At 41.9% G+C, this 23,656-nt stretch overlaps 1 protein-coding gene across 1 annotated transcript in view; it reads right to left on the bottom strand.

Moving 5' to 3' along the window:
* Positions 1-23,656, bottom strand: part of CDH13 (cadherin 13) — a 992,246-nt gene that overhangs the window by 892,878 nt on the left and 75,712 nt on the right. The window lies entirely within an intron of this gene.

The raw sequence follows: 23,656 nt of genomic DNA, 5'->3' as shown, positions 1-23,656 counted from the left end.
TGTTAATATTTAGCTATATTTCCTTCAACTTCACTTTTCTGTTCAGATAGGATGCAAATATCAATACCCCATTATATTTAACAAAATTGGCATCATATGATATATTCTGTATGCTATTTTATAACCTAATTTATCTATTGGAAAATCTGTGGTAAACATTTATCCCATTTTATTAACTATCTCTCTTAATAATTGCAGATTTTCTAGGCCAGTGTTATATGTACACCATGATTTATCTAACCCATCTCATATTATTATAAATTTAGAATATTCTATTTTTCCCTATTATAAATGATGCCACAATCAATGACTTTATATAAAATTTTTTCACATCTCTATTTCCATTTGATACAGTATTTGAAGTCTGTTTTGAGTCAACACATATGAATATTGCTAAGTATTTTGAAACATAATAAAAATCTCTAAAAAGCTGTCATTAAAACTCTCATAAGCAACTCCAGATATCCATATCCTTAGAAACTAAAAAGAAAGAATCAGGTAAAGGGCAATCGCGAGGTAATTTTAGCTTGATCCATTCAATGTAGAGCAACATATTTAAAAATATAGGCATGAGGAAGAGGTAACTCCTTTTGAATACCCATTCCTTTTTTATTTTTATTTTTTAATTTTTTTAATTTTTTTATTATTATTATTATTATTATTTTCCAGTGGGTTTTGTCATACATTGATATGAATCAGCCATGTATTCCCAATCCCGATCCCCCCTCCCACCTCGCTCTCCACCCGATTCCTCTGGGTCTTCCCAGTGCACCAGGCCCGAGCACTTGTCTCATGCATCCCACCTGGGCTGGTGATCTGTTTCACCATAGATAGTATACATGCTGTTCTTTTGAAATATCCCACCCTCACATTCTCCCACAAAGTTCAAAAGTCTGTTCTGTATTTCTGTGTCTCTTTTTCTGTTTTGCATATAGGGTTATCGTTATCACCTTTCTAAATTCCATATATATGTGATAGTATGTTGTAATGTTCTTTATCTTTCTGGCTTACTTCACTCTGTATAATGGGCTCCAGCTTCATCCATCTCATTAGGACTGGTTCAAATGAATTCTTTTTAATGGCTGAGTAATATTCCATGGTGTATATGTACCACAGCTTCCTTATCCATTCATCTGCTGATGGGCATCTAGGTTGCTTCCATGTCCTGGCTATTATAAACAGTGCTGCGATGAACATTGGGGTGCACGTGTCTCTTTCAGATCTGGTTTCCTCAGTGTGTATGCCCAGAAGTGGGATTGCTGGGTCATATGGCACTCCTGCAGCTCAATTCCAGAAAAATAAATGACCCAATCAAAAAATGGGCCAAAGAACTAAACAGACATTTCTCCAAAGAAGACATACAGATGGCTAACAAACACATGAAAAGATGCTCAACATCACTCATTATTAGAGAAATGCAAATCAAAACCACAATGAGGTACCATTACACGCCAGTCAGGATGGCTGCTATCCAAAAGTCTACAAGCAATAAATGCTGGAGAGGGTGTGGAGAAAAGGGAACCCTCTTACACTGTTGGTGGGAATGCAAACTAGTACAGCCGCTATGGAAAACAGTGTGGAGATTTCTTAAAAAACTGGAAATAGAACTGCCATTCCTTTTTTAAAAAATCCCAATGCACAGTAGCTGTGACAGAATGCATTACTTTTCCCAAATGACTTGCTTTGGCCAGCAGGTAGAAGTGACCATGTGACCATTTCTGCCCAGATTTCAAGAAGTATCCTGTGTTTCCACATGTCAGTTTGGGATCTTTCGATCTCCACCAGGAAAATCTATGCCCCAGGTGGCCCAGTGTTCCCAGAAAATGAAAACACATGGAGCAGACCTGAATGAAACCCAAAAGCTGGAGCCAGCCCAGCTGAGCCCAGCCTAGAGCAGCCAACCCCCAGACTGACCTACAGTGTGTAAATCACTGAGTTTTAGCATGGTTTGTTATGCAGAATCATATGGCAACAGCTAAATGATACACTGGCATATTCCACTCCTTTAATTTAAGATACAGGCCAACAGGGAAGCCTGGCATGCTGCAGTCCATGGGCTCGCAGCGTCGGACATGACTTAGTGACTGAACAACAAAAGAATTTGGGTTGGGTTAACACTCCATGCATTATCTGGAAAGTGGGATAATACAATTGGACGTTTGTAATGATTAAATGTAGCCTAGTCCTTCCAATTCTAGACGGTCATCTCATCAACTGAAAGTTGCTGATGAATTTCCATCCAGAATTAAAGTACCCACATGTAATACATAAGACACCAATTGGCTATTGATCCTTCTGGATCAATGACATGAATTAAAATACTAAATGGACAGGCATGAGCTCAGCTCCCTGTTGTCAATAAGAGCACTCATATCTTTATTGTCTCCCTTCTGATCATGTTATATGTAAGCAGCAACCCATTGCATCACATGGAGACTTTTTAATCAGGTTGTAAAAGGCTTCCTCATTCTGCTCATTAAGCTAAAGAAAGGTTTGCTAGGGAAATGGTCTATTAGATTGTAAGTTGCTTTCACATGCAAATTAAGGAATAATTAGTTTTGAATATCTAGAGATGTAGAATCTGGGTGTTTGACATATTTTCATATGTAGCCAACACCGAAAGTTCAAGTGTCTTTTCAGTAAAAAGAATGGCTTTTTGCAAGTTAAAAGAGCTTAAACAATATTCCATTCTGAATGTACACTATTTAGGCAAATATTGCAGGTGGCATATATTTAGCTCACAATTCAGAACCAACTGTTTTCTTTAACTTGTTAATATTTTGAAAAGGCTGACAAAAGTCTGAATGTTACCACATTTTCCTTTTCTTTTGCAAAGGCAAGGTGTTCTTTAAAATATGTTTGAACCAATATTTAAATTATTTTAAATAATCAGAGATAAATACCTGTGCCTTCCATTATCTTAAAGTGGCACTTCCTCTTCTAATATTTTTTAAAATAAATAAGTCAAATCACTTCATCACTCCAACAGGGAGTCTAAGTAGGCTCAAATCATTTCTTACTTTTGTAAACTTACTTGGCCATCTCTTTAAAATTAGTGAAACAATTAAAGCTTATTACATCGTGCACTTAAAAACTTAGGCTAGATCTTGTGCTCTGCTCTCACCCTCAAAAAAGGGGGCCATAAGGAAACTTTTGGAGGTGATGAATGTTTATTACCTTGTTCATGGTGATTGTTTCATGGGTATATGCCTATGCCCAAACTCATCAAATTAAGTATATCAACTATACTTCAGTAAAGCTGTTTAAAAAGAGAAAAAGGAGTGTAGTAAAAACAAACAACAAACAAACAAACTTAAAGGTCATGGAGGAAGAGAAGGAGAATTAAGTGTTGAGAAAGTGCTCTTTGTAAAACCCAGAGCAGACTCTGCAGGGTTAAATCTCTGTGTCTGGAGCAGAGCTCAAGAATCAAAGCCCCTCTCTTCCACAATAAGGAACATATTTCTATGGTTAGATTTCTTTGGTCCAGTGGGAGATGACACAGACCCTGTGGTATCACCAATGAGGGGAGAGAAAAAGAAATGGCATGGAAAGGCAACAGAGATAAAGAGATGGATGAAGGGACAGGATATGGCCACTGAGTCAATCCGGAGGGCAGCAAAGAAGGAGGAGCAGGAGAAAGCTCCACATTGACCCTTGGTCTTCAGCCTGGGTGACTAAGTGAGTGGCCCTCATGTGAAACAAAGTTAGTAAGTCAGAATCAGTTTGGTTCCTGACATGATGAGTTTGTACACCTTCAGGATACCCGGATACCCAGCACACAGGTGAAACTGTTCTAGAGTGTTCAGGAATGTATACAGAGATTAGGCATTAGCTCTTAAATGAAATTATGATAGGATACCTGAAAAAAATGCTAATGGGGAAGGTATAAAAACTTAGATGTTTTAAGTCACTGAGTTGTTGGGAAGAAGTAATGAAGGGAGGCAGAGAAAGAATATTCAGAGAGGAGGAAAAAGAGCCAATATTATGCTACATCCGAGAAGGGAAGAGTGGCCAGTAACTACAACACAATGAAGAGAGTGAGGAGGAAGAGAACTGAAAGAGGCCACTGGACCAGGCAGCATGGAGGTCTGGGATGACCATCCAGAGAGTCCTTTCCTTAAAGTGATATGGGGAGCGATCATATCAAATTGCTTGAAAGAATAAAGGGGCAAGAGAGTGAATGTGTCATAAGGAGGTGGAGATAGTGACTATGTAGCCTAATTTTTCTAAAAGCTTATTGATAGAAATTTTGAGAACAATGACACTATTGGTAGAGGATCAAGGAAACAAGATTTGAAATGAAGTCAGTGAGCAAGTGGGGAGTAAGAAAAAAATATTATGACACAATGAACTTAAACTCAGCAAATGATTAGTGGGTTCTTGCTACATACCACACACCAGATATATTGCAGAACAAGACCTGGACTTCTACACATGGAACAGTGTGTTGCAATATTCTGTTAATTTAAACCATCAGCTCAATGGAAAAAGAACTATAACTTGTTCACAGGTGTATGGCGCCTACCATGGTGCTTGAGGCATGATAGACCCTCAGCAAACTTTTACAGAATCATTGACTGACAAAGTCCCAACCTTTAAGAGGTTCTTCCCTATCTTCATTTGTCTTTCTGGTCTAAACTCAGGCACTGTTTCTACCAGGAAACTTTCTCTAATCTCCAAGGTGGACTTAAATCACCTGCCTCTTTGTGCCCATTACACCCTGGGTGTTCTTCCATCTGTCTTTCAGTCTAAAGAGAGAAAAACAAGTCAACGAGTACTTTTCACGGTTTTTATCAGCCCCTAAGCAAAACCACAATGGGGCTTGTGGACTAGTTTAGACACTCAGGGGAATTATATTCGTAAGCATTTCAGGTTTTTCATGAATAACTCCCACTGGCTCTCTTTACTTCTGCAGGTTTTCCAGGGCTAGTCTGACCAGCATGGCTGAATTCAATGAGCAGAGAAGCCTCTAAATCAGGCTAGGGAGCATAGAATCTGTTTCTTTCTCGTGTTGTTAGTCTCGTGTAAATAGCCAGCCACGTACACTGTAAGCAAAGCCCGTTAGACACCATTGGTTGACTGGGCACTTGCATTAAAAAATGCAACTTGCTGAACAGTTTACCCAGCAGATAACTCTCTTTGGCAGAACCATGCTGCTCAGCCAGGGAGGGAATTTGATAAAGTGCTTTATTGGGTGGCAACATTTTGGTATCAGCTTTCCCCAGATCACAGTGGGATAATGAAATTGGAATCCATTTATACCTTCCATTTCACCCCACATGGCTCATAGACACTATGTCAAACCACATCAGGCTGTAATAAATGTGCTAAAATCTACAAGCTTACTCCTCCTATTACAGACAGTGTTCTTTGTCAGATTGAAGATAAATTATGGAATACAATTTATTGATTTTGCCCACTCATGTATCTGTAGCAGAATCTCAAATCCAAGGCAATACCCCATGCCATGAAGATGCATAAGTAACTGCACTGTTGCGTGCCAAGGTTAGCAGTACAACACTCTTGCTGGCTAGTCAAGGAGTAGTACAGTCACTGCTGGGACAGACTGGGCCATACTTATATGCCCTGTCTCCCACGACAGGTTCTATTCTGATGGAGGTCATTGAAGCATTGGTGATTATGTTGCATTTTGTCGACACACCTTGGAAAAAGATGATTCCAGGTTAAATTGAACCAAAGACCATCTACAAATAATAATCAATGGATTTGGAGACTTGAAGACTTGTCATCAAAGCTTTTGCTCACTCCCCTTTACTGTGCTCCTCTGAGATGACCTTAGGACATGAAGAATACATGAAGGCTCTAACATTAGGGACATTTAGCATTTGCCAAGTGTCCACCTGGCTCAAACCACCTTCATCTCTCAGTTAGATTTCTGAGTAGCCTACTTACTCATCTGGCTTTATCTCTTGCTCCCCAAGCCTCTGTGTGGTAACAATGTACCATCACATCCTACTTCAGTGGAGTACCCATTGCCCCAGCTCCTGGGAGCACAGTCAGCAAACATTCCTCAGCTGTCAGCCATTCAGGGGGTATCCACACTCCTTCAGGGACATTGTCACTGCCATTAAAAGACCTCCTTTCAATGACTGATCAACACTGGAAAATATAGTCCTGGACATCTCAGACCAAATGGAGACAATTCTGAAACTGACAGGACTGAAGTTAATATATTGCGTGGCTATGTGAAGGGCTAAGGCTGTCAATGGACTGCATCATGACTCAACTCCTCTCTCTGCCCACTCCTGCCTCCTGCCCCTTCTTTCCACAGGAGTTTATCCCAAGGAGTCAGAAACATCCTACATGTTAAACTCCACCTCAGTTTTGCTTCCCCCAGCCTGTGACAGCTCATGGATCACAAACAGTCCGAATCATCCCGGTACCTCTAAGTGTGACTCTCCCCTACAGAGAACCCTCTCTCTCCTCCCTCTGTCTTCAGAGGCTTTACAATGGCCCAGGAGACCCACAGGCTGTGTTCCACATCTACCCTAACTTCATCTCCTCCCACTCACCCTCTGATCACACAGCTCCTGCCACACCAGCCTCTTCAAGCACATCAAGCACCTTCACATCATGAGACATTCATTTGCTGTTTGTCCCCCCTGCCTGGAACACTCTCCTCTTGACCAGAGGTAGATAATTTTCTGTAAAGGCCAAATTACAAATACATCAGTCTTTCTAGGCCACAAAAAAATCTCTGTTGCAACTACTGAACTCTGCCATTTTAGTATGAAAACAGCCACAGACAGTGCATAAATGAATGAGCCTGTCTTTATTCCAATAGACTTTGTTTATGAAAACAGGTGATGGGCCGCCTTTGGCCTGGAGGCTGTGGTTGCTGACCTCTGCCCTCGTTAGTAACATGGCTGGCTCCCTCACCTCCTTCGGATCCTGATTCAAATGTTTCCTTCTCGGACCACGCCTTTGCGATTTCAGCTCCCAACATTGCTCATTTCTCCTCCTTGCCTTATTTTCTTCACGGCACTCATTGGTATCTGGAATGCTAATTTTACTTATTGCCTCCTCCGTCTTTCCCTACTAAGAAGTAAGCTTAATTAAGGCTAAGATTTTGTCTGCTTTGAGGCACTTAACAGAGTGACTATCACAAAACAGCTGCTAAATAAATGTTTGCTGAATAATTGAATAAATGAATGAATGTTCAGGTAATTTAACATTCACTCCAGTTTTCATTTTGTGTATTTGTGTGTGTGTTTGTTCTCTTCATATCCTGTGAGGTTCCTTTGACCTTTTCTATCCCAGCAGAGAGAGGTGATTAAAAACACAAGCCCCTTTGTGAGACCTCCTGAGTTTTAAAACCCAGTTCAGTTACCTACTAGCTATGTGACCCTCTGCATATATATGACCTCACTATGCCTCCTTTTTCTCAGTTGTAAGATGGACATATAACATTGAACATATTATATGGTCATGATAATGAGACACACTCAACATAGAACCTCATGCTTACAGGAGCCTCACCTCCATCACTCTTGCTGGGGCCCTGAAATTTGAATTTAAATTCCATATGAGAGTTCCCTCCAGGATCCCAACAAGACTTTTCCTCCACAATAGGATTCCAGATTCCTAGCTCCTCAGACACCTGACACAGGTCTTCAAGAAACCAGAAACCCAAAGTAAGTGACAGATTCCTAGTGTGTCTGAGAATACGTGCTGTTGGTCAGGATAAAAATAAGGATTTTAAAACCAGCACTTAGATGACTGAGGTCACTAGTGAACGGGTTGGAAAATGATCCTAGCTTTCGCCTGGGATGGGTTGGTGGCCGCTAACCATTCGTTTCTTGACCAGTGTTGAAGGGGGAGCAATCTTTTAAACAACCCCTGTTCCATTCCATTCATCTTCCTGCTTCAAATCATTTACAACAGCTTGAGAAATAGATTTGTCCTGGCTGGTATTTAAAGAGATAGTCAATAACAATATGAGAAATAATTACTATACCTGGAGAAAGTGGGCATTGATTTCAGCACTGACTGGGGCCTCAAAACTGAATTTCAAGCATGCTGCAGCAGAGTATTTGGCAATTTATTGCTTAACTTGCTGAATTTATACCTAACTTGAGTGGGAGGGAGTTGATGCTGAAACACTTAAATACAGAGCTCATTTTATTTTAAATGACAATCCAGCTCAGCGACAAATATATTGAGGGTCCACTACTTTCTAGAAAACGTAGAAAGTAGGCACTACTTGTGTTAGGCTCCAAAGACAGGTACGATGGGCTGTACCTGCCTGGGGACACCGGCACTCCTTTGGTGAAAGGAGATAATAAGCCACCACACAAGTTATCATGCAACTATAATGAAGGCAAGCATTGCAAGGAAAGATGCACATAATGGGGTGAACTCAGTTCGTCTTGGGGAAATTAGGGAACTCTTTTGTGAAGAAGTTACTTTTAAGCTGCAAACCAAAATACGAGTAGAAGTTAAACAGGCTAAGTGATGAAGAAAGAGCTGCTTCACGTCAAAGGACCCAGCAAAGCCAGAGGCTGAAAGAACCTGCACCCTTGGAGCAGTGTTCATAAAAGTTAACTGAGAAAAGATAGCTGGCCCTCTATAAAAACCCATGTGTATGTATGCACGCATATGTAAGTTTACTATAAATGTTACTGAGATCTGAGATAAGTAACACATAATTAACAATCATAAAATACACAGTATTTCTATTGTAAACTCCACACAGTCAGTTGAGTCTCAGAGAATGCTTTTGTTGATTTTTGCCAGATTTTTAAATCTGTACCCAACTTATGGTCACCATTGATGAACTAGTGTAGTTTCCATATCAGTGTTGATTGATTTTTTTCATTTAAGCTAAGCTAAGTAAGATGAATTGATGCTTTTGAACTGTGGTGTTGGAGAAGACTCCTGAGAGTCCCTAGGACTGAAAGGAGATCCAACCAGTCCATCCTAAAGGAAATCAGTCCTGAATATTCATCGGAAGGACTGATGCTGAAGCTGAAACTCCAATACTTTGGCCACCTGATGCGAAGAACTGACTCATTTGAAAAGACCCTGATGCTGGGAAAAACTGTAGGTGGGAGGAGAAGGGGATGAGATGGTTGGATGGCATCACCGACTCAGTGGACATGAGTTTAAGTAAACTCCCGGAGTTGGTGATGGACAGGGAGGCCTAGCATGCTGCAGTCCATGGGGTCGCAAAGAGTTGGACACAACTGAGCGACTGAACTGAACTGAACTGAAGTAAGATGAAGGGGAAACAACAAAGAAGTCAGAACTTCAGTCATTTGTCAATGATGTGAGCAGCTTCCTTGCTGAGTCATACAATACTTTTCAAATGTTGGAAGAATATACCTTGTGGTTTTGGGAGGGATATGCAAAATACAATAGCTACCAGATGCAACACATTTTTAAAACTCAATTGGCAATATGAACATTTTTCCCATATTTTGTAAGTCTGGACTAGAAGTCAGCAAACCACAAACTTGCTGTCTTGGTAAATAAAGTTTTATTGAAACACAGTCATGCTCATTAGTTTATGTATTCTCTGTGACTGCTTTTTATGGCTGCAGAGTTGAGTAACTGTAACAGAGGGCTTATTGCCCACAAAACCTAGGATATTTATGATCTAGCCCTTTACAGTAAAAAAGTTTGCTGACTGCTATTCTAGATCATCAACAAACAATAAACTGTAGTGTTTGTCTATTCTTGTGGTGTAATTACACCCAGCATGGCTGATTTTAAGCTATCATCATGGGATGTCACAGAATGAAAGGTAGGGAATAGATGTGGAATAGTAACATGTCCTTATATAGATTTCATCAGACGGCTACAGCAGACCTAAATAACCTCAAAAGCATAGATAACAGTAAAATGTGATACAAATAATTAGAAAGTGATGTTTTGCACATTTATTGCTCTTGTTTTTAACATAACTTAGTCAATTTTAAGTTTACATAATTTAATTTTAATGATAGATATATTTAATAACCAACTCGCAAAATTCCTGAAACATCTAGCAGTTGACTCTCAGGCTGGTATGAGCTGGCTCCAGCACATCAGTGCCCTAAACCAACTGAAAGATAGACTGTGTCGCTGGGGGACAGAGATGGATGGGTGGAATAAGGCCAAGTGGGTGAGCTAAGTAAGGTCTTGTAAGCCAGACTTAGGAGATTAGGGTTTATCTCTTAAGAAATGGGATGCCATTGAAGGTTTATAGCTGGCAAGTAACTTGATCTCTCCCAGCTCTTATCACCTAATATTTTTAATCCCGGTAAATATTTTTGAAGGGATTCCTATATGTCAAACACCATTTTAGGTCGCTTACAAATATTAATTCTTATAAGCCCCTGAGGGATGGTATTAACATTGCCTTCCAATTTTACAGAGGAACAGAGACAGAACAAGAATTAAGCAACTTTCTCCAAGGACTTGATTAATGAGTTGTGGAGCTGAGATATGTGGGGAAGATTCCAACTTTTCTCTCCTTCGGGGGAGTTTGACCCTGCAGAGGGACAGGACTCTCTCCATGTATGAGGGGGGTTCATGACACAGGATGGACAGGTCTGCCCAAGTGCTGCAGATGTAGTTGGCAAAGATGGGCGGGGTCCATTTGTGAAGGAATGTGGTGAGCAGATTTCTGTAGGTTGAGGTCATCTGTCTTCTGAGAGGAAGACCTTAGAAACTGACCACAGGGGAACAGGCAGAACCTATCAGCTACCAATCACATGTGATTTTTGTCCCAGTAATTTAAATCCCTCTGGAATCCACTCTGACACTTTCTCGGATCTCTTATCCTTTCATAAATTATCTGAGCAAGGAGGGAAAGGAATGAATACATCAAGCTCTAACTGGGATGGATTGTTACCACTTAGATTTTAGGTAACTTCCCCAGAAGTCAAAGTTGATCTTTAGCTCTAAGTGGAGCTAATGCACCTCTAAATCAAAATAGACCTGATTATTCTCAGAGAGAGAATGAGGAAGAACGGCTGCCAGGTAGAAGCTGATGTAGCTGCTAAGTGCATCACAGACATTTATGATTTAAGCTGAAGTTTTACTTTTTAGGGAAAATGAAAATCAGCCAATCTTCTAATTTGGTGCATTAGGGAGGAAAGAATCACATAATGGAGAGGATAAATGTGCATCTTGCAACTGTAACCTCTAACAATTGGCACACCTGATGGGGATGTCCCAAATGGAAACTCCACAGTGCGCCCCAAAAAGAGAACAGCGGGAAGAAAAATTTAGAAAGTAGTGACCACTGCTCTGTTACTGTCATTTGATTTATCACACCTTTGTGATCACCTGCTTGTTTCGTCACCACTCTCCACCACCCTCGCCCCCTTGCCAAAGGCCAGTTTCTGACAGCTATAGACAAATGCTGAAGGATGAAGAGGTGGGGGGGAAGGGATCCTTGAAGCATCATTACAAAGAAAACAGAAGTAGTTCTATAGCAACTGAAGATTTCTCCCTTGTTAGTCAAAAATAGGTCCCCACTGCTTTGTGTAAGTAAGTCTTGTTCTAACTCTGGCCTTGAACAAATGACTTTGCATCCTCATGCCTCAGTCTTTTCATCTGGGAAATGGGGATGCTAATACTACCTCCCCCACCGTGTGGTTGGAAGAAGTCAGTGAGATGATAAATGTGAAATGATTACATCAACAGTTAATATTTCTCAGGGTTGTGCTATGTACCAGGCACCATTTTAAGCATTTCACCTCTGCTAACTCTTAATCTTCCCTCTAACTTACAGGGTGCTATTACTGTTATTCCTATTTTGCAGATGTGGAAATTGAGGCACAGAGCAGTTAGGAACATGCCCAAAGTCAGACAGAAAATAATGGAAGGAGTGGGTCTTACATGATGCCGATTATAATCCAGGGGATGGCTGAGATTCAGTTTTGTAAGGCTTGCAAGGAAAGAATAGTTTTTACATTTGAAACTGGTTTAAAAAAAAAAGAAAAGTAATAGTTTGTGGCCCATGAAAATTATATGCAATTCAAATTTCAATGTTAACAAATAAAGTTTTATTGGAACACAGCATATCTGTTCATTTATATATTGCCTTTTGCTGCTTTCACCCTGAAGCAGCAGAAATGAGTAGCTGAAAGAGTCCACAAAAACTAAAGTATTCACAGAAAAATCTGCTGATCCCTGCTCTTAGCCACTATACGATGTAGCCAACCAGTCTACTTGACCCCTAGGTGTTGAGGAACCCAAGATTGAATTAGCTATGTCCCACTTTCTGTGTAACTTACTAAGGGGTTCCCAGGTGGCTCTGCAGTAAAGAACCAGCCTGCCAAGGCGGGAGACAAGGGTTCAATCCCAGGGTCGGGAAGTTCCCTGGAGTAGGAAATGGAAACCTGCTCCAGTATTCTTGCCTAGAAAATTCCATGGACAGAGGAATCTGAAGGGCTACAGTCCATGGGGTCACAAAGAGCCGGACACAACTGAGCAAGCACATGTAAGTTACTGAGTACCTGTGTGTGGGCCCATGCATTCACCAACGCACTTCTGGACATCTTTCCAATAAGCAAAACTAACATCTCAGGCACGCTGAAAACATCCTGCGATTAAGGAAATCTCACCCAGGTTCCCAGCAGAGCTGAGCCCGTCTCACACCTGGCCATTTGACTGATACGGCCACTCTCTGTGCCTCTAAGTTCTCACACTTTCTCCTGAGAGCCTCAATAATTCTCTTATCTCAGTCAAGAAAAGCACTGCCACACATCCTCAGAGCTTATTAAGTCTGAGCACAGAAAGGCAACTAGACAACTGCAATAATTATCCGGGTAATGAGTTAAAAATCACTCTTGCCTAAAATAACCTGGTAATGAGTGAGTCCTGCTATCATATGCATTACAGAGGAGCATTTCTCAGAGAACCAACCAGAATGTAGATTGTGCTGAAATTAGTTTAGAAATCAGGAATGCACTGCGGGGCACTGAACACAATTATCCAAAGTGAAACAGAGGTAAAGTACATAAGGGATACCCACAGAGTAAAGTTGAAGGGACCTCTTAATTTTAAAGTGAGAATGGCTAGCATTCACTAAGAGATTACCTTGTGCCGGGAACTAGGCTAACAGCCTTTGTGGATCACTTCACTGTTCTTTAAAATTCCCCTGTGAGATAGTTACTATTTTCAGTCCCATTTTGCAGATGAAAAACCTGAGGCTCTGAGAGGGTGAACTACTTGCACAAGGGCACACAGCTAAGTGAAGGAGCTAGCCTGTGATTCCAGGCAGTTCTAGCTCCAGAGCATACAACTCCACACTTCCCCTAGAGAAGAAAAGTGGTCAAGACAGGTTCCATGCAAAGCCAGATGGTGGCAGAGCTGGGATAATTCAGAACTTAAGAAACCACCATCACCCTAATTCCAAAACCAGACAAAGATGCCACAAAAAAAGAAAACTACAGGCCAATATCACTGATGAACATAGATGCAAAAATCCTTAACAAAATTCTAGCAAACAGAATCCAACAACATATTAAAAAAATCATACACCATGACCAAGTGGGCTTTATCCCAGGAATGCAAGGATTCTTTAATATCTGCAAATCAATCAATGTAATACACCACATTAACAAATTGAAAGGTAAAAACCATGATTATCTCAATAGATGCAGAGAAAGCCTTTGACAAAATTCAACACTCATTTATGATTAAAACTCTCCAAAAAGCAGGAATAGAAGGAACATACCTCAACATAATAAAAGCTATATATGACAAACCCACAGCAAGCATCACCCTCAATGGTGAAAAATTGAAGGCATTTCCCCTGAAATCAGGAACAAGACAAGGGTGCCCACTCTCACCACTACTATTCAACATAGTGTTGGAAGTTTTGGCCACAGCAATCAGAGCAGAAAAAGAAGTAAAAGGAATCCAGATAGGAAAAGAAGAAGTGAAACTCTCACTATTTGCAGATGACATGATCCTCTACATAGAAAACCCTAAAGACTCTACCAGAAAATTACTAGAGCTAATCAATGAATATAGTAAAGTTGCAGGATATAAAATTAACACACAGAAATCCCTTGCATTCCTATATACTAACAATGAAAAAACAGAGAAATTAAGGAAACAATACCATTCACCATTGCAACAAAAAGAATAAAATACTTAGGAGTATATCTACCTAAAGAAACAAAAGACCTATACATAGAAAACTATAAAACATTGATGAAAGAAATCAAAGAGGACACAAACAGATGGAGAAACATACCGTGTTCATGGATTGGAAGAATCAATATTGTCAAAATGGCTATTCTACCCAAAGCAATCTATAGATTCAATGCAATCCCTATCAAGCTACCAACGGTATTTTTCACAGAACTAGACCAAAGAATTTCACAATTTGTATGGAAATACAAAAAACCTCGAATAGCCAAAGTAATCTTGAGAAAGAAGAATGGAACTGGAGGAATCAACCTGCCTGACTTCAGACTCTACTACAAAGCCACAGTCATCAAGACAGTATGGTACTGGCACAAAGACAGAAATATAGATCAATGGAACAGAATAGAAAGCCCAGAGATAAATCCACGAACCTATGGACACCTTATCTTTGACAAAGGAGGCAAGAATATACAATGGAAAAAAGACAACCTCTTTAACAAGTGGTGCTGGGAAAACTGGTCAACCACTTGTAAAAGAATGAAACTAGAACACTTTCTAACACCATACACAAAAATAAACTCAAAATGGATTAAAGATCTAAATGTAAGACCAGAAACTATAAAACTCCTAGAAGAGAACATAGGCAAAACACTCTCCGACATAAATCAAAGCAAGATCCTCTATGACCCACCTCCCAGAATTTTGGAAATAAAAGCAAAACTAGACAAATGGGACCTAATGAAACTTAAAAGCTTTTGCACTACAAAGGAAACTATAAGTAAGGTGAAAAGACAGCCCTCAGATTGGGAGAAAATAATAGCAAATGAAGAAACAGACAAAGGATTAATCTCAAAAATATACAAGCAACTCCTGCAGCTCAATTCCAGAAAAATAAATGACCCAATCAAAAAATGGGCCAAAGAACTAAACAGACATTTCTCCAAAGAAGATATACAGATGGCTAACAAACACATGAAAAGATGCTCAACATCACTCATTATTAGAGAAATGCAAATCAAAACCACAATGAGGTACCATTACACGCCAGTCAGGATGGCTGCTATCCAAAAGTCTACAAGCAATAAATGCTGGAGAGGGTGTGGAGAAAAGGGAACCCTCTTACACTGTTGGTGGGAATGCAAACTAGTACAGCCGTTATGGAAAACAGTGTGGAGATTTCTTAAAAAAATGGAAATAGAACTGCCATATGACCCAGCAATCCCACTTCTGGGCATACACACTGAGGAAACCAGATCTGAAAGAGACACGTGCACCCCAATGTTCATCGCAGCACTGTCTATAATAGCCAGGACATGGAAGCAACCTAGATGCCCATCAGCAGATGAATGGATAAGGAAGCTGTGGTACATATACACCATGGAATATTACTCAGCCATTAAAACGAATTCATTTGAACCAGTCCTAATGAGATGGATGAAGCTGGAGCCCATTATACAGAGTGAAGTAAACCAGAAAGATAACGAACATTACAGCATACTAACACATATATATGGAATTTAGAAAGATGGTAATGATAACCCTATATGCAAAACAGAAAAAGAGACACAGAAATACAGAACAGACTTTTGAACTCTGTGGGAGAATTTGAGGGTGGGATATTTCAAAAGAACAGCATGTATACTATCTATGGTGAAACAGATCACCAGCCCAGGTGGGATGCATGAGACAAGTGCTCTGGCCTGGTGCACTGGGAAGACCCAGAGGAATCGGGTGGAGAGGGAGGTGGGAGCGGGGATCGGGATGGGGAATATGTGTAAATCCATGGCTGATTCATATCAATGTATGACAAAACCCACTGAAATGTTGTGAAGTAATTAGCCTCCAACTAATAAAAAAAGAAAAAAAAAAAAAAAAGAAACAACCAAAAAAAAAAAAAAAAAAGAAACAACACCATAGACTGAGGTAAAGATACATAAGTACTATTTGTGAATAAGGAAAAGGAAGGAACATTTGTTCAATTGCCTTAATTCCAAATTATCATAACCATCATCATCATCATGATCAAAGCTGATGTTTATCAAGAACTTATCATATGTGAGGTCCCATTCAAAGTATGTTTCCTTAATGAACTCTTACAACCTCATCTCATTTAATTCTTAACATTACCCTTTCAGTACGACCTAGATTATCTCAATTTTATAGATGGGGAAACTGAGACACAGAGATGCAGTAACCTGTCCTAAGACCTCCCCCAGCTGAAAGACTGAGGACCTGAGATCAAACTGTCTGACTCCAGAATGCAGACTTTTAGTCTCTACTTCCCTCTGACAGCCCTCCCTTTGTAGACTAGAGCCCTATGTTTTCCGTCACCGTGGATTAGCAGGGTGCCTTCCAGTCTCTTGTAGGGCTCCTTGATTTTCTTAGCTATTTTTCTCAACACCTTTCCAATTGTATTAACTATTTACATGGCAGTCTTCTCCAACCACTCCAACTTCATGCAAAAACACATGTGTGCATGTGCACACACGCACACACACACACACACAGTATGAACTTCTTCAAGTCAGTTACCCTGTATGAGTCCTTCATCAAACACAACACTTGACAGCATGCTGATAAAAGGTGGAGTGAGGAACAGTGCAGTGACTAAGAAACCAAGCTCTAGCATCACCCGCCTCCCCACTTACTATAGCTTTAGATAAGTGTCTTGGGACATCAGTTTCCTCATGTATTAAGTGATAATTATGGCACTTACCATAATGTAGGACTGTCATTTGAATTAAAAAGGACTACGCATGTCAATATCTTAGCAACCCTTGGCAAATGAGCATTTGAAAAGAAAAACATTATTAATAAAAACTATGTAGAAAGATTGGATGGGTGCATGGATGGCTGGATGGAAGGATGATTGGGTGGGTGAAATTCTAGCTAACAGAAAAGCTGGTTTAGAAAGAGAAAGTGAGAGAGAAGGAAAAAAATACAGGTTTTGCCTATAATAAAAAGATTTCTCATCTGCACAATCGAAAAATCTCTCCAGCTGCAGGATCAGGCTGTGACCCACAGGTAAGCAAGGTGTTCATTTCCAAAACCCGGTCCAACAGATGACTCTGCTGGACATTCACCAAAGCTATTTCAAGATTATTGTCTCTAGCATTATTTGTGAATGCCTACAAGAATGGAGGGAGGCGGTGAGAAGAGATAAAATTCCAGGTAAGATTGAAAACCTCATCAAGGAAAGAGCTGCACCTACTTTGCTTAATACTGTATCCCTAGCATACAGTAGTATTTTATAACTCATTGATTAGTCAAGGTAGGCTAAACTCTAGTTACTAAAGCAAGAGAGAAATAAGCCCCCCAAATTTTGACAACTAACACCATGAAGATTTATCTCTCACTCCCATCACAATCTACGTGGCTCCTTTTATTCGGAGTGGGCGAAGGGGGTTGAGGGCTCCCTGTCTTCACAGAAGCCTCCTTTCACCTTGTGGTGCTGCTCTGCCCCATGGAGATGCTCTGCCTCCAGCTGCTGGATAAGACAAAAGAGCAAATATTCATGGAGGCCTACACAGGAGGTTCTGCAGAAGTAAGGCTTCCCCTCACATACGCCTGCAGTCCACTGGGCAGAACCCAGCCTAAGGAAGACTGGGAAAGGTACCCTAGCTGGGTGTCCTGGAGAAAGAAGAAAGTGATTTGGTGAATAACTAGACAGTCTACCACAGAGTTTACAAAATACGTGTTAAATGGGAAAATATTATAAATACATGTTAAATGGAAAGTGAATATCTATTAGAAGCAAAGAAATGGTAGTCCACGACGGATGATAACAGTGACATGGAGGAGCCAAACGTCTCCCTACAAACACACACCTCACTGCAGTCACTACCCGGCTGGGACTCGGGATGCCCTAGCGCTTCCTGTGGGTAACTTCTCACGTGGAGCCCCTCCTTCTGGACAGCCCCAGCTGTCCTGGTCCCGGTCCACCCGCTCTACATTGACACTGGCACTGGTGGCTGCTGCAGCCACGACTCCCAGATCTGGGGTCAGACTAACACAGTGGTCCCCTGGAGGATCAGATGGTAAAAAAGAAAAAAGTACTGCCTGCAACGCAGGAGACCCAGCTTCAATCCCTGGGTCTGGAAGATCCCCGAGAGAAGGGAATGGCTACCTACTCCAGTATTCTTGCCTGGAAAATTCCAAGGATAGAGAAGCCTGGCAGGCTACAGTACATGGGGTTGCAAAAGAGTCAGACACGACTTAGCAACTGACACTCACAACCCAATGCTACTACTGAGAGTCGACTTTGGGCATCTCAAGTCCTCAACCAGGGGAAGGAAAAACGCAGGTTTAATTTCCAGCCAAGGTGCCAGAAACAGTTTATTGACTTTAAAACAAAAAATGAGAAGAAACATGTGCCAAGCCCCAGGTGTCCTTTGAATAAGCAATTGGAGCTTTATGGTACTGGAGAAGCTACCAAATCAGGACACTCACCACAGGCAGGCTCACATTAAGGATGCTTCTGTATGCATCTGCATCCCTGATACCCACAAGCATCTGGAGGGCAGGGACTGAATTATTCATCTCTGACACCTTCACAGGAGAGCTGAACAGAGCCCTGTTCTTGACTGCAGGGGCTGATCGTAGACATATGTCCTTCTGGTCTACCCACCATCTCTCAGTTTCATGTAGCAGCACCAAATTTGCCTTTGGGAAACCACCTCACTCTCCACATTTAATCTATAAAATTAAGAGTGACCCTATTTCCAGCTCCAGAGCTGGTAATGTGACCTTGGCCTGGTCAATCTCAGCAGTCTACCTGGCACTGTGCCTGGATTGGGGATGTTCACAGGACTCAAGCTGTGAACTCATGGCCAGTCCTCGGCAAGGATGGTTGGAAAACAACAACTCTCTTTCCACAGGGTTGTGAAACCATGAGGCTACAAATCTGGGCCTGCCAGCACCATTTGGTACCTCATGAGAAGAGCCTGCCTAAGATTGAAGTCACTAGAGAAGAAAACAGTGTCAATAGACAGAGAGAAATGAATTCAATTTGATAATAGTCAAGCCCCAAATTCAGTTGCTCTGAAGCTCAATTTCCTGGATTTTTTCAGTTAAGTGAACTATACATCTCATTTTTTGAGTTAGGTATTAACCCTTTAAAATCGAGAGGATCCTAACAAAAATAGGCTTTAAACTCCTATAGAATCAAATGGCAACCACATTTGGAATGTGTCTCTTCTACAATTGCTCTGTTGGGTTTCCATCCAAACCAGGAAGCCTCCCTTGACTCCGTGACCCTGCCTCCTGGTGAGCCCAGTTACAGCGTGGTCCATCTGAGGATGGGGTGGTAGAAGAGGGTGGGGCTACAGACTGTGAACACATGGCATGCCCCCTACATTTTATGAAAGCACATTGTGTTGCATGGGTGTCCTTCCATCTCCACAGCCATCAGCTTACTTTAGTCTGTCACCTCCCACCTGAGCTACATTCACAGCTTCTGGGTGACTCTCCCCGCTGCAAACTTGTTCTCTCCACTCCATCATAGTCACAGGAGTGACCCTAAAGCTTAGCTCATTGAATGTCCCCGCTTACAGTTAACCAACTGCTTCCATTGAATCAGAGTAAATTTGGACCTTTTTACCCCAGCACTCAAAGACCAGAAGTATCTAGGCCCTGTCTATCCAGCAAACTGCATTTCTGGCCACTCTCTCCATCATGCACCTGGTTTACCTTTCAGGCCTTCAAACCTCTCAATCTATTTGTCGACTACTGGCCTTTGACCTTGCTGGGACTGCCCCTTGGGGTGCCCTTCTCCCAGCCTATGTGACCAACCTCAGAGGTGTTGGTCCTCTGTTCTAGCCTCTCGGGATGAATCACTAGTTCCATGACCTTCCATGAGCCCTGCTCCATGCTGTGCCTTCTGTTCTTCCCTCTTAGCTGCCTGGGAATCTCCCAGCCTCCCTGTGCCCCAGTCACCCTACATATAGGTGACTTTCCAGCTGGTCTCCACTGACCACCTGGTAGGACTGATATTCTCTCATCTTCATTCCTTCAGCTCACTGTGTGTGTAAATATGAAACCATGGCATGTGGTAATTCAGTCATTTGTTTAGAGATCTGAAGCCTCTACCAGACCACAAGTTTATCAAGGGCTGGGGCAATCTCTTATTCTTTTTGGTAGAACCTGGGTTTTAAATATCACCAACAATGTTGTAAGTACTCAGTGAATGTGTGTTAAATGAAAGGAAGGAATGACTGTTTGCTGAGTAAATTAACCAAGTGCTCTTGGGGAGAGTTACCTAGCATCTGTGGCTGCAATTTCATTATCTATAAAATGAATGTTTGTGCCAATAGTTCTCGATCATGGCTGCATCCCAGAGCAATGCATGAAGTGAAGTGTTAGTCGCTGTCACATCCAACTCTTTGTGACCCCATGGACAGTAACCCTCCAGGGTCCCTTGTCCATGGGATTCTCTAGGCAAGAATACTGGAGTGAGCTGCCATTCCCTTCTCCAGGGGATCTTCCCAATCCAGGGATCGAACCTGGGTCTCCCACATTGGCAGGCAGATTCTTTACCACTGTACCACCTGGGAAGCCCACGGGTAAAGATCTCAAAAATTCAGGTTCTTGATCCTATCTCCAGGAAATCTCATTCATTTATTCATTCATTTGTCTGGTGTATATTATTGAGGAATAACAACTCACCAGACCTTGCTACAGGCATAGGAGACCCAGTTGTGAATGAGCCAGGCCAGTGTCTTGCCTTCATGGAACTTCTATTGCTCATATTATTAACAGATCATATTTATTGAGGCCGTATGACACTCCAGCATTGAAATAATGGCTTTGAATACATTAACCTATGGAGTTTCTACCTCAGCCCCTGGAGACAGGACTCTTACTTATCCCTGAGGAACAGAGAGCTTCACTTAGCAGATTCAGGCCTAGACCCCACTCTGTGCCTTATCACTGCATTCACTCCTCAGGTAGCCTGTGACCTAGGTGTCATTACCCCATTTCATAGATGAGGAAACAGAGAGGCTCCGGGACACACCCAAAGCCATGCAGGAGTCAGTGGTAGATAGAGCCAGAGCTTGAACCAGGACTGCCTGACTCCAAGGAAAATGCAAACTTTTAATTCCCAACCTTTAAGCCTTCAGCAACAGTACAGATCTCTCAATACTGTCCATTCCAGAAAAGCTCAGACAAAATTACATTATAGGCTGATGGCAGTCATTCAAGAGCACCCTGCTCATGGAGACCTCTAAGAGTGAGTGCCATGGCTTAATCTTTCCATCTTATCAGAATCAAACTGAAATCTCCCCAGCAACACAATAGCAAAAGCCTTCACACAGGATTTCACACATTGCAAACAGCTTTCCTATGAAATATCTGATTTCACTCTTCACAGTCACCTGGTGAAAGAGATACTGACCTTGGCATGATATTCAAAATATTTACGACCTGTTACATCAAGGGCGCCAACTGATTTGAATTGACCCTGGCCTTGTGCACCCAATGTGGACATAGCAGGGCTTTTGTGGCGGCACGGCAGAGACTGGAGGGATGTGCCAACAAGCAAAAGAATGCCACCAATTGCTGGCAACACAGGAAGCTAGGAGAGAAGCATGGACAGGTTCTCCTCTAGAGTCTTCAGGATCATGTCCTTGCGATATAGGAATCCCCCTCTTTTCAAAAGTTTGTTTCATAAGGGCTGGTGCACTGGGAAGACCCAGAGGGATGGAATGGAGAGGGAGGTGGGAGAGGGGATCGGGATGGGAACACATGTAAATCCATGGTTGATTCATGTCAACGTATGGCAAAAAAATTACTACAATATTGTAAAGTAATTAGCCTCCAACTAGTAAAAATAAATGGAAAAAAAAACAACAGAGTGCAGAGCACAGAAGATCAACCAGAAAACACACACACACACACAAAACAAAAGTTCGTTTCACACTTCTCTTTCATGAAAAAGCTACATTAGCACCTGTCTTCTCCAATGTAAAGAAATTTGAAGAGGGTTTTCACTTTCACGAAAAAAACAGGAAAATCGAAAATAGCATTGAGGCTTTATGTTGTGGTGAGGGGTGATAGAGGCAGCGCACCCCAACAGCAAGACTGGTGCCGCCAAGCTCCTTCCCAGAGAACCACGCTCAGCTTCTCAGCATGAGCCGCCGTAGCTTTGAACTGGGCTTGATCTCAATTTATCTTGTGCGTTTTTGTGCAAGATGTGCCCTAAGGTAATTCCTTCCTTGCTGTATGCCATTTCAGCTCAGGAATGGTTTCCCAGGAACACTCTACTTTCGGATAGCAGGGGAAACCTGTACGTTGATTTCAGATGCCGTTGCCATCAGAACCGTGAGGGTAAAATGAGTTTCTGCTGATTTAAACCAAGTTCGTTCCAGCAGCCCCAGCATGCTCATAAGGAGTCCCAAACCCTTCCTGCCATGTCTAGCTCCAAAGTCACCAAAAGGTCTGGCCTCAGGCAGCACGGGGAACTGAGAACCCTCCCTAGGTTCACTCTGGCAGTACCACAGCCACAGTCTCTCGATTATTAATTGTTATTAACTTGCTCAGTTAATGTCCGGCTAATGATCTTTCTGGAGCACTTTAAGACCAGGATATGGCTTTTCTAAAGATGTCATGAGTGCTGTGAGTAGCTCTTAACAATGCAGAAGGCACTCCAGTTCTGAAACTCATAGGCTGAAGGGCAATTGCGGGCGCAAATAAGTCGCATGGCCATAATCAGCAGACTTCTTACAGCAAAGTCAGGCTGTCTTTCTGTGGGGAGACTGAGAGGCTAGCTCCCCGCTCTGGCTTCTGCTTGCACATTATTAACGTGTAATGAAGAGCAGGTTCTGCTTTATTGATCTCAGACCAGAGCTACATGCGATGCTGCCTAAGAAAAGCCCCAAAGGATTTTATTTGATTTTTGCACACAACAATGAGCTCCCTCACCAAATTAACTGCTGGACTGATGGGGGTTTCACCTTGAGATTGTTGACATGGCAGCAAAACAGGAACGTCTATATTTGCTCACACTTGCTCAGATATACATCCCTGCTGTTTGCACCCTGTCAAAAGAGGCCCTGGGAAATATCAGGCCACACTGAGGAAGAGGGAAATGCAGCCCAGAAGAGATTAGGACCACGAGAGGACACATGTACAGCACGAAGTGGCGATGACAGGGGTCTGTCTTTGTAAAATGACAGCTTACCATCTCAGGCAGCCCCACCCCCTTTCTTCTCTTCTGCTCTCAGAACATTCTTTGTTAGAAAATTCCCAACCTAAGAACCCCATAAGTGTCCTTTCTCGCTTGGTCGTGTCATAATTCTACTGGAGGCCTTTTACGGAATGTTTGGTGACAGCAAAGCTGTGTACTGGCTGCTACACGATGCTGAAAACTCAAGAGCCAGCCTCTCCCCAGCCTGTGAGTGGCTCAGTTTTTTGGCTCAGCCTGAAGTCAGATAAGGAAATGGCCTTCCAGAAAAGGTCAGATAAGATCACAAGACGCAGAGCAGCAGGCCTGCCTGGCATAGTCTGCACAAACTGTCAGACAGGGCCTGGCTTCCTTAAGTGCCCC

This window comes from Dama dama, chromosome 4 (assembly GCF_033118175.1).
Source record: "Dama dama isolate Ldn47 chromosome 4, ASM3311817v1, whole genome shotgun sequence".
Taxonomy (NCBI): Eukaryota; Metazoa; Chordata; class Mammalia; order Artiodactyla; family Cervidae; genus Dama; species Dama dama.
The sequence above is the reverse complement of the archived record's forward strand: the minus strand, read 5'-3'. Positions and strand labels throughout refer to the sequence as shown.